Raw genomic sequence first — 13,107 nt, 5'->3', positions numbered from 1 at the left:
GGAACATTTGTGACACCTTGCTGATTTTTGAACACACTCTCTCCGAGATGTAGTGTAGACAGAGCACAGGAGGCTGGCAGTGACAGAGGCACAGCGACAGGCAGATGCACATGTTCACACAAACACAATCATGTGCGCGAGTATTCCGTAGCGCACATGAGTAAATAAGGGGGATTCTGAGAAGACGCAGCGGCACATGCACAGAAGATGAACCTCCTCTTATCATCCCATCTGCTTATTACACAAGCCAGCAGCACTGGGTTTGAATAGTATGTTGGATAAGCTTCCCTGACTGATTGGTGTGGGTAGCAGCAGGCACAGAATCCTCAAAGAGTCGTTGTTTAGTGATGAGGTAGGCACTAAATCAAATCCCTGTGTCGAGGATTGAAACCCTGTACGCCTCATCCGTGTACATATATGTTTTCTATAGAACTATGACAGCTATTCTGTTATGTAATCAGCTGTGCGTTGGATCTGTCAGAGGCTTCAGCTGGAAGCAAAGCAACATTCTATACATAGGCGCCTCTTTCTGTTCCTCCTGCATGAGGCCTACACATTGTGACTCACCAGCTGAGTCTCCTTGTCTTAAAGACTGAACTGAAGTGGCAACTTCACTGTGCTGGCCTTCTAAAATGATATAATCTTCCTATTTAGGACATTAAGGGATGTTGATAGTTCACTGTTTGTTGATTAATTGCCGTTGAGAATTAAGAACCAATGAAGAATGTATTAATTAACTGACAATGTCCGTTTCCTTTTGGTTGCGTGTCATTTTTTCAAAACATCACATGCACTGTAATTTAGATTTACACCAGCAGAGGCAAGACATCAAGCAAAGCACCTAATTAGTAGGCAAACAACACAAATTGCATCTTTTCTACTACATGGTCCCAGCACGACTCGACACGCCTCGGCACGGTGCGGTTATTTAGCTTTTCCATTAGCGATAGTACCTGGTACCTGTGTGACATCGTCAGACTGGAATGAACAAGAAGTCCGAGACAATAATCAAAGTGAACAAAGCCGAACTCTAGATCAGTTAAAAAGACTTAAACGTCCTAAAAACGTGCATCAGTCTCTTTAGCACGGAAATATCTAAAATCCCAATATTTAACAGAAGATTCTGGTTTATTTACATTTGACAACGACAGCACTGCTGAAAGCCACCTGTGCTCCGGTCATGCAGGGAGTACTGAAGATATCTTTTTAATGAACTGATTCTAATGATTCAGTAAACAAAGTCACGGCACTTTCATGCAGCCGTGCTGTGATGACTCCGCCCATGTTTAGAAAATGATGTGTTTCTATTTTGTTTGTTAATTATTAACTGAGAATTGTTTAACTTTATTTGTTCAACTTTTGGTTAAGGAAAATACACTTTTCATCAACATTACACAATTCATTTTCAAATTTACCACTATAATAAATCGTTACCGTGTCATTTTCTACGTAGAACAGTGGTGCAGCCCATAAAGGGGCGGAGCAAGGTACAAATCAGTCTGTTGATTGGTCATTGGAGAATCGTCACAGTGGAAATAGTATGATGAAAAACTCTACATTTTTATACATGCCATACATTATGACAGAGAGAGACGATCCAAGGCTGTCGTCAGTGAACAGCAGTTTACTGTGTCACATTCTTCTTGCTGCACGATTTATGTAGCTGGCCCAAACACCAGATCAGAATTGACTGTTGGAAACTGGGCCGTGCCAAGCCGAACTGCGCTGTGCCACTTAAATGCAGCTATAAAGTCTCTCAGTAAATCTCTGGCACTGTGGAAAACTGGTAGATGAAAATGTATTGACACACTGGCGAACACAGTTATTCAGTGTTTCACCATAGAAACCACTCTCTGTAGGAAGTTTGACTGTAGCTGGAGGCTGAGTGGAAATGACAGAAGCTTAGTGGTCTTTTCTTTGCCTGTGTTCATTTACAGTTTTTTTTACCTTCAGGATGTGGGATTTTCAGTGTTACATAATAGATAATAGCCACTGTGCAGACTAAATGCAGTAGTATAGTATATATACGCATGGGCAAAAATACATCAAAATGCATTTAGAAATGAAATACCAAAAAACAGCAACAACAAACCCTTTTTCTGATTTTTCAGCTTTTTAAATGTGAATATTTTTGGGATTCTTTGCTCCATATAACAAAGAAATGATTTAAACTGAATCATGTTATGTTCGTGGACAAAACAAGGCATTTGAGAACATCATCATTTCCAGGTTTGAGAGATTTCATGGACCAAGCGATGACTCGATTCATCGAGCAAATAAGCAACAGTTTATGTCGATTATGAAAATAATCCTCCAGTTGCAGCCCTACCAAATACCCAACTAGTAAATGTATCGAAATGAACTATAAAATAAAGCAGCCACAAAATGTATCAAAAATGCAATTTAGTAAAAATACTTGTGCACACTGTCCACTGTAAATAATGTGTCAATACAGTCAATAACACATCCTTATCTCAGGACATTTCTAATGAACAAGTAGCACTATTGGGCTGCCATCTCCCGTCAAAACAAACGCGATTCTTTGGTCGTACACTAGGGTTACCAACCGTTACATAAAATAAGGATTTGTTCCGTATTTGAAAAGATAATAGACGTGTTCTGTGCTGAGCAGATAAGGAACACACTTTGTTCCTTATTTTTGATCATTAAGTCGGTGTAAAACCATGACAGAAGAATTACAGAGTAGTCCACTGATGAAGATTGCGCGATTTGTATGAGGGAAAATAAAACCCTCCTCCTGCTGTCAGGGCTTCTCCACATGTCTGTCGTAGCAGAGAGATGTGAAGGTTAAATGGCGACAGGAGGATACTGCTTAGGCGAAGATTGCAAAAAGATTGTTTTATAGATTTTTAAACTCATAGTTGTTACAGTAGATACATAAAATGCTGTAAGACATTTAAGACAGGGATTTTATTTATTCATTTTGCTAAACAAAGTAGGCAGCATGCAGTACAGTCTACAGCAGCGCCTCATGTTACGTGTTGTCATCATGTTTCAAAGAAAGTATTTTACGGTATTTTGAAGATACACAAATGCACGACATTGAAGTATCTTGATATTTTCATCATCTCAATAAAAAGGCAAATTACACAATAATATTATCCATTTGAAAGACGTTCTTCACATCCATGTATCAGAAATGCTGCCCATTCCTAAGCATTCATCTACCTAGAGCTGAAACAATTAATCGATTTATCGATTATTAATCGATTACTAAATTAATCGACAAATATTTTGATAATCGATGAATTGGTTTGAAGCTTTTTTCATGATTAAAACAAGATTTGTGATTGTTTAAGCTTCTTAAATGTGAATATTTTCTTCATTTCTTTGCTCTGGATAACAAAGAAATAATTAAAAGTTGTGAGTGTGATGTATATGGATTATGACGCTTTTATTATGTCATGTTCTTTTAATTCTCGATGAATTATATTGTTGTAAAAGAAAGTGGGGCCACAGTGAGGTGAAGGATTTGCCTGAAGGACTGTCTTTTATTACGGCACAGCTTGTGCAACATCTTCACCCACGCAACGTTGAATAGGACACACATGTGCTCTTCAGCACACACACGCACACTCACTGTACAAAGACTCGCATCCAAGGCCACACCACACATTTAAAAATACACAACATCTCTTGTCTTTCAGGCTAAATATTTTTTCCTCCTTCCCGGCTCTTCCACACTCATTTTTGCTTTTCTCTTTGTTTATATCTATGTTTTACTCGTTCTTCGGTCACATTATAATACACGATGAATTTCACTGATTTTAGCAAAGAAGAAGGGTAAACTCACGTGCGGCACGTGTGCATGTAAAGCAGACTAACGACCAACTACATTGTTATAAGATAACATTAATATTTTCTGCAAACTGTTTCTTATCATTTTAAAGGAGATAAATTAACAAATAAATGTTGAAGGTTTTGAAGTCTCTGCCTTCACAATTTAAACTAAAAAAGTGAGGGAAATAATTTGAAATGCTACTTCATTCCGTACAGAATTGATAAACTAAAAATGTATTTTTAATAGTCAGCCTTGTCTGTCTTTAGGGAAAGTCATAAGTCACCTTATTGATTGGAAGGGGTCAAACTCATAAACTAGGAATCAATGGACACTGCAGGTGACCAAACGTCAACCATTCCAATAGCGTTTATGAACAATGGACTTTATTGTTAGATGTGTTATTGCTATTTTAATCGACATTACTGCGAACCTTAATGGTGTACTTTGGAGTTTTGTACTTGGGAGATTGTTCAATGGCTTTTAGACAAAGGGCTGTACTTACCAGAGCAATGTGTATGTGCTACTGGTCCAACAGTATATCATTTCACTGTATAACTGCACTTGACAAAGAAAGTAAAAGAGAAAAGCAGCAGCTTAAATTGGCTCCTGCAGCTTTGAGTCCCAGTCTAATGGGTGAACTCTTTGATAGCTGCCAATCTATGGCCGTCCAACTAAAGAATCTATGAGATGGTGGGAGGTGAGTATCCAGAGAACCTTACTTCGATTAAAGTAATTAGAGGGTAATCAGGATGGGCACACAGCCACCCTCGGCCCCCATGTGCGAGCCCTCATGCAGACCTGTTGCTAGGAAACCCAACAGCTAAAAAAGGTATGAAAAAAAAACCCCACACAAACAAACAATGGCAATGTGATGGAGCAGGGGCTGATAGTAAGAATAGATGTCCTCATACAGTAGGCAAAAGTGTTGTTGGCTAAGAGATGACATTAAATCCATCGTAGATATGGTTTTATTTGACAATATCGTAAATGTATCCATGACATAGAGCGAGGTTAAAGAAGCAAGGAAAGTCATAGGAGACCAAGACTAGGCTCTGACGCATGTGGCTCTCTCTTTATGTCCTCACATGAGTTATCTGTTGCCCAGTTTGTATCTGTCCCAATACTAATGGAGCAGTGTGTTAGTAATTATAGACAGGAGGTGAGGAGATGGGTTAATTATCACACATAATGAGATGAGATGTCTCTTCATCATACATCCTTTCAATTAGTGTCTCCACGCCACAACTTTCTGTCTCCCTCCGTCTCACTCTCTTTTCACAAGCACACATTCTGACTACCTTTCTCTCTCCGTCTGATGCTCCCTCATCATTAGACCTGTGGTTTCCCAATTGCAGATTTTACCGTCCTTTATAGATTCACTCCAGGAAAAGGGTCTGGAAGACGACTGAAAGAAAGAAAGAAGCACAGACAGACAGACAGACAGACAGTGTGAGGGTGCGATCAAGCAAAGAATGGAAAAGACTCCAGGAATGTTTTTTTCAGGGTGAGATTCAGCGACCAACCATCTTACGGCATGAAATTTCAAGGTTGTGTTTTTCTCTGGGTCGTTTTCAAGTTTGAGTTTGAGTGTTGAAGTTTGAGTTTGAGTTCTGAAAACGATTTAATTTAATTGGCCACTTCACGGTAGCTAAAACAACAGCAGCGTACACAACACCGGTTACTGTAGGTGAAGCTGACACACACACACACACACACACACATTACAAACTTCATTTTCAGACAGTCTCCACTCACGAGTCATATACTGTAGCAGCACACTACCTCTCAGCGTCATGTACTGTACTCGCTTGGTCGCGGCGGCTGTGATCAACCCTCCATCTGACCTCGCAATTTTGGGCGTAATATGACAATAAAGATCCTTTCCTTAACGATCAATTCTGCTTATTCAGAATGGAGTAAATAAAATAGTGCAGGTCAGGGAGAAAATAGAAGCATGAGAACAGTGAAAGGACAGCAGAGAGAAGATGCACAGAGAAACAGTCACACTCTGTTACAGTGGAGGCACTGTTGAATTCACATTTTCAATGAGTGGTGTGTGTAATATTCTGCATTTTGGCTGTTCATTTTCTCACATGAATTCCTATAGAAGCTGCACATTATGATGCAAAAGACACATTTAATTAAATTAAAGTTTGGTGCATCAGCTGGAAATGAACACGCTCCATGTTGGTGGCGCGAGTTTTCTGCAGCTCTTTGTGACTTGGAGCGCTGCTCCACTCGTCTTTATGCTCCAGTGGCCAGTTTTATATAATAAAGCATTGACGGTGGCTCCCGTGGTGATGGAAAACCACAGATGCCATGAATGACAAACCAACATAAGAGGACTTCTGCTATTCTTTGCTGATATAATGACATAATTGGGTTTTTGTTTTTTGTGTGTAGACATGCACATTGCTGCATTTGAAGTCCCTCTGTCACTCTTCACACGTCTTCATTCCTGTGTGTAGGTTGAATATTTTAAGAATGTCTTCTTTTTTTTTCTTTTCTTTTTTTAGCTGTGAAGAGTTCTGAGGCATTTTTATTGCAGGGAGAACATGTTTTGCATAGTTTTCTTCTCATACAGACAGAGGGCTGTTAGAAGTGCTTTTACATTTCCCTGCTGACGAGCAGCTACCAAGACGAAAAATGTGCTTTGTGTGATAAACGTCCTGTTCAAAATATTACCCATAATCGCTCACGGTTGACAGCTTGTATTATTCATTGCCACTACTTAAATGCTGACAAATCCACAAAGAATAACAGCTATGCTGCTGCTGCTGCTGCTGCTGAAACAATGTTAGTGTATCTGCTCTTATTTTGCCCTTGTGTTGTCAGAGAGTTAGGGTTTAGGTTTAGAAAATATTCAAAATTATAGAATAATACCTTAAAATGACCATCAACAAACCAAATATATTACGTTTACTGTAATGGAGGAGCAAAGAAACAAAAAAGATTGCATTTTTCAAATTATTATGGTATTTAATGGTTTAAAAGTAATACTGCAGTCATACAGTCTAATAAAAAACAAACATCCGATTTTGTGAAAGAGTTTTGAGACCTTTCCCGTTAATGAATAGCCCCTGATAGCCAACCATATTTTCTAACTGTGCTTTAGTGCTTTCGTCAAACTGACCATAAAAGTACAGGTACAACTGCTGAAACACACCCCTCGTACTGTGGGACACACCACTCGCAGTGTCAACGCATCGGAAAATGATGGTTCATTATCCATCCATAATTAAACCTGTCACGTTCCCGCTGAACACAGTCTGCGAACCGCTGTTAAATCTGACAAGATGCAGCTGTGCATGCACGTTGTTTATGCATCTGCATGTGCAAACTATACATCTGGGTGTGTGTATTTATATCGATGGGAGTGTGTGTGTGTGTGTGAGTGTGTGTGTGTGTGTATCCAGTCCCTCATGACTAACCTGAAAGTCACACTTGTCCACCTGGTTTTTCCTTCATTATCACAGAAAACAGCTCAGCACCTCCCATGTCTGGCTCCTCACTGGGAGAGTACCGGAGAAAAAGTAAGTTTACAAATATTCTCGTCCATCAGTATTCTTGAAAAGAATTTAACACAATGTTTACTCGAGTATTTTCACTCCCACTGTGTGTGTATGTGTGTGTGTGTGTGTGAGAGAGATGCTGCGTTCACACACATGAGTCAGAGCAGAAAAGCAGGAGGAGAGTCATGCTACAAATACACACTCAGCTGAAATAAAACAAGTGCCACTTCAAATACTGTAGATGGTAGAGGAAACACTGGGTGTGTTGATGTAAATGATCAAGTAAAAGTTCCGAAGTGAGGGACACTGCAGGGGCCTGTGGCTCACCGTGGGAGTGTATGCCACAGCTAAAGGAAAACACTGTTATCACAGTTCAAAGTGTCATTTGCAAAATAGCGTGCATGTTGATATCGCAACCATGGTACATTTTCTATATATCGTGCGGCCCTACAGTCTCGTTGTGTGCATGTTGTGGGGTAATGTGATAATGTCACACTCCATTATTCTCTGATAGATCTCAGGTGTGTGTGTGTGTGAGAGAGAGAGAGACTGGTCTCCTAGGAGATGCTGTCAGGATGAACTAGAGGCCAGTGTTAACAGAGCAGGGGAGCAGAGACTCAGCATTGTTTGGGTTACTGAGCTGGAGGAAGCAGCAGACGGTGGGAGGAAGTGTAAGTTTAGGACAAATCTGTCTCTAAAGGTCCCTGTCACATTAGAGAGAATCTGCTGTTCCTCTGTGCAGTGACCTGTTGTGTTTGGTCAGAAAAAGGCATATCTAATAAAAGTGACATCAGTTTGTCTGCCTCCTATGAGTCAAGCAGAAATATGGCTTTTTAAACCCTTGCTGGATACTGTTTGTCTGTCAAAGATGTAACATCAGTGAGTCAGCGAGTGAACATATTACTCACAGGATTTAGTTGACTGATTATTTAAAGCTGGCAGGCCACCAAATCACCTCAACTTTTTGTCTCATTAGGAAGAAGGTGTAAACAAAACAAACGCGAAAAGACATGGTGTAGCTCAACATCGGTAAACTGAAGGCAAAATAAAGTAGAGAAAGCACCTAAAAGGGTTCTCATAGTTTCAACACTCTTGCAACTCGCAAAGTTAACAATAATATTGTGTATTGTCTTAATCTTATCGATTCTTCTGTTCAAAATGTGGCAATTTCTTCCTTGGCCTATAACTAGAGGTGGAAAGAGTACTGAAATATTCTACTTAAGTAAAAGTACCACTATTTTTTTTTATCCATTTTTACTTAAGTACAAGTAAAAGTACTGGTCTAAAAATCTACTCAAGGTAATGTAAAAAAAGTAGCTTGTTTAAAATGTACTCAGAGTAAAAGTTACTTAGTTACATTACAATCCCACATGAATTGTTTTTAATTAAAGGCAAAGCTTTACAAATTAAAGTGCTGACAAAATAAAATATGTAAACACATAATGTATCAGTCAAAGGTAAAGCCAATTCACCTGTCCTCATCGTTCACTGCCAAAGTTTCCAGTGTGTGAAATTTACAAGTTTTTACTCTGTAATGGACGTGATTTAAAACGTAGTACAGTAAGTACAGTACTTCCAAAAAAAACATACTTAAGTATTAGTAAAATTACACATTTTAAAAATGACTTTAAAAAGTACAAGAACATAAAAGAACCTACTCGATTACAGAAACGCGGGTAAATGTAATTCATTACTTCATTCCCACAAACTTTCATCTAAAACTTATTTATTTTATGGATTTTGCTGCTCACAGACAGAAATGCGGCTGAAAATAGGCTGAATAGTGTTGATGAGAAAACTACTGTGTGGAAGGGGATAAAATGCAATGGAATAGGATAGTAACTGATACAATGTGATCAGAGAGGAATAAAAAAAGATATACACAAATCAGGTGGCATAGGATTAGGGAAAGTATAAATGCCGCAAATTACAACTCTGCTCTGTGCCACTTAGCTTTTACACAGGTTCATGTATGACTCTTTGACTGCGTCACAGCTCACAGACAGTCTAGATATGAGTCAGTCATCACACCTGGTTCAGTATGATAAATACCCAGACTCTCTCTCTCTTAGAGTGAGTGATCCAGTACCTGTGATCATTACTGCGGCAGACACTAAAACCAGTTATTCAACACCAGAAATCCTAATAATCGACTCAGTCTGGATGATGTCATTGTCTCTGTAGGAAAACTCATTGAAGGGTGATGTCATCAACTCGATGCTAATCGCGTCCAAGGGTCCACATTGGAGTCTGGGAGCTTGAGTGCATTGACGACAACCACAATGTATGATGTCATCTATCTCATGTGGCCCTGGCACTGGCCCAGTCTTGCCACAGATACTGTCTCCATGAATGATGAAGTGTGCTAATAGCAACACTGCCGGCAGGAGAAAGGAAGAGGAGATGAAATGAGAGTTGCTCTGGGTTGTTTTTAACCCGTTCAGGTTGGCTTGGAATCAGAAACTCCTATCTTTGTCAGTGGCGATCTAAAATGTTAGTTTTTTCCGGATCAGCTGTTTATCACAGCTGAAGGATCCTCTTACGTGATTTCCGTATTCCCGTAGCAGCCTCCGCATTCAAACATTTCAACTGTTCTCTATGGGATGGCACAGAATAGGTTTTTTTCTCTGCGGTGAGCAAATGCGGCAAAAACATCCCTTCCACAGAAGCTCAGCTTCTCTCCGAGCCAATGGAGCAGTGGGCTTGCGTGGATGCTGGGCTTCTGCATGATGATTGGAGGAACTGTCTGAAAGGCGGAGCCAGTTTTTGATTGACAGCGTTGCAGAAACATAGACAAGCCTTTTCTGCCTCAGTCCTGTGTGGATTTTGTGAGGGAAGTCTGCAGACAAGTAGCTGGCCTTTGTGTGTTATTTACTCACAAGCGATATATGTAGATAGATAGATAGATAGATAGATAGATAGATACTTTATTCATCTCACAGAGAAATTCACAATGTACATATACATATACATATATATATTATGTACATATGCACTGTAAATAAAAACACTTATAGTGTTTCAGTTTTACATAATTACATTTTTTATTTTTTATTTATTTATGTATAAATAACTGTGCCTGACATGAGCTCCCCCTGTTTCAAAGACCTGATTTTTGTTAGCACAGGTAACCAGAATGCTGTTCTGATGCTTCCTCTATGACATAGCAGAGGACTATTATGTATCACGGACAGGTCCTCACACGCTCGGCTCTGCCTTTTATGTCAGCTAGTGCTCCAGACAGAGACTGGTGTGGAAGATTAGTGTTAAGCAGAGTGTGGCAGACTACAAGTCGTGGTCACAGTTGGAGACATAAACGAATACTTGACTGTACACTGTTAGTCGCTGGCACTGCCATTTGTCAAGGGATGTGTAGGAATGACTGAGTCTCACTTACCCCTCCTCTCTCTCCCGCTCTCTCACCAATCTGAGGTGACAGAGATGGAGACGGAGAGTTTTGGCAGAGAAAACCCATCTGTCACCTTGGCAACGGGAGATGTGGGAGGGGTATTATCCAGCAGAGACGCATCACAGGCCTGTCAGTCATCGTGCCTCCTGGAGCTTCAGGTTGTGAAAGAGTGGACGATCAACAAGAACTTAAGGGCAGAATGTGGGTGGAGTGTGGAGAAATGAAGTGTGAGGACAAGGAAGATTAAAATAGTAAGAAACTAAACTATTTTCAGTGTTGATAATTCAGATGCAGCTACACTATTGATGGAGGCAGAGATGGGGCTTTCACACTGGCACAGTTCTTTGGAATTGTGATTGTGGTGTGCTTACTGTCTTCAGTTGGAATGGACTATTGTGACGTGCGCAGTGTTGTCTTATTCTCCAGAAGTAGAAGCAGAACAAGTAGCTTTACCCATGCTTATGTTGTAAACAAATGTTGCACGTGTCTGCTCGTCTCCCTCACCGTCCACTATCTGTCTAATTTTTCTCCTCTTTCACGTCTGTGACTTTAGTGTCTGTTCATTGTTCATATATGAACACTGATCTGAATCAGCCCTCTCGTTAGGAATGAAATTTGTCTCCGAATTGGCTGTGTTGGATCAGGGATTTCGGATTGGCATGTTTACGCGACATATTTTTATTCCAATTTCTTGTGAACATACAGTATGTCGAATGCAGCGGTCTCCTGGTGATGCCAATTTGGGTTTTCCCTGAAATCCACACAAATATTCCCTCAGTCAGGTCTGATGATATTAACTTGACAGAGCTTGTTTTCAGATGAAGGACACAGGACACAAATAATGTTGCATTGTTTCTGTTCATAGACCATGCAGAAGCAGAATAACAACAGGAATCACCAGGTTACACAGTTACCCACCACCAGCCTTAAATAAATGAAAACAAAAAGCTTTTCTGTTACCAGTGAATGTATTATGTAGTGTCAGTGTTTAAACTGTAGTGTTGACTGTTTATCCTTATGGAGTTGGACACATCATTTTGACAGTGGTGCGCGTTCCGTGGTATATTATTATCTAGTACAAACTGTGAGTTCAACTTAATCAATGAATGTGGAAAAATCGGTGCTTTAACTTTTCCTCCAGTATCATCATTGGCTCAGACTTTTATTATGTTTAATGCTTTGGTGTGCGGCCAAACAGCCATAACACTAATGACATCCCCGTCAGCTTCAGCTGTACTTTGTGTTTAAATCTAGCACTAAATGTTTGCACACTTACACATCAAACAAGCTCAAAGCACTACAAACGCACAGAGCAAGCAAAGAGCATAGAAATAGACTGCGGTAATTGGTTCTAATAAGATTAGCCTATCAGCAAATGACTTTTTGTTGTTTTGTTTCATGTGTCCTTCAGTGTGTTACAGTGAAAAGAGCTCAGTGTATAACAGTTAAGTAATTGCACTAGTTACTGCTGAATATTTGTTTTAAAATAAATTCCACTGAGACATGCAGGTCGTACGGTGCATATTCTAAAAGCCTTAGGTGTGTGATGTTAGGACCAAAACCGTCAACATGGGTTCTTGGAGCTTCACAGTGACTGTTGTGTCGAGCAAACAGTCCCATATCCTTTCTGTCCATATCTGACACATGTCAGAAACTGTAAAGTACATCCATGCATGAGATCACGAGGCTATTTGTATTTGGTTAAGTTTGCTAAATATCACAGCAGACATGGATTTGGATCAGTGCCGTGTGATGTCTGTGTTTTTGATGAGCAGCACAGACAATCACTGGAAATGTGCAGTCTAAATCCCTCACTTTCTTTGAAAAACATTCTTGAAAAAGAGTATTCAGTTTGAATGTATTGTTTGTAGCACTTTCCAAAAAGCAGCATATAGTAATTTTAAAGTGCATAAATATGCATTATAAATAAATAGAAGTCATAAAAGTCAGTCAAGTATATTAGAGTGCCTCTGAGTGTTTTAATAGAGCTTTATTGCTGCCTATTATGAGTCTTGAAGGGGCTAAATGTAAGTTTCAAAAACAGTTCTTCCTCGTGATGTGTGTGTCTTTGTTCAGGTTCACTTTCCTCTTTGGTCCAACAGGCTGCACTTGTTGCAGACTCCCTTCCTACACAAACAACAACAACTCACTTGCTACTCTAAGATGGAGTATTAGGGCCAAAATGAAGAGAGAGCAAGAGAGAGAAAAAAAATCTTTTGAGAATAAAGTCATAATATTATGAGAATAAAGTCTTTTCCGTCTTTTTTCAGACAGACTCATGCTAATGATAATGTGGTCCTGATGTGCCAAAAACATTAAGTATTCTCTTTGAATTATTTTTGAAACCAAAATGTAACTTTGCAAAATGCTCCGTGTTCCTCATC

The 13,107-nt window shown here is 39.6% G+C and overlaps 1 protein-coding gene across 1 annotated transcript in view; it reads left to right on the top strand.

Moving 5' to 3' along the window:
• The window catches only part of LOC131472878 (putative monooxygenase p33MONOX), an 81,711-nt gene extending 73,854 nt beyond the window's left edge, over positions 1-7,857 (top strand). Inside the window, exon 9 of the transcript XR_009242143.1 lies at positions 7,836-7,857. The gene's annotated coding sequence lies outside the window, so the exon portion shown is untranslated. The remainder of the gene's footprint in view (positions 1-7,835) is intronic.
• Positions 7,858-13,107: the final 5,250 nt, after the last annotated feature.

The sequence above is a fragment of the Solea solea genome, chromosome 14 (assembly GCF_958295425.1).
Source record: "Solea solea chromosome 14, fSolSol10.1, whole genome shotgun sequence".
Classification (NCBI taxonomy): Eukaryota; Metazoa; Chordata; class Actinopteri; order Pleuronectiformes; family Soleidae; genus Solea; species Solea solea.
Note: the sequence above shows the minus strand (reverse complement) of the source record. Positions and strands in the feature narration are given on the sequence as shown.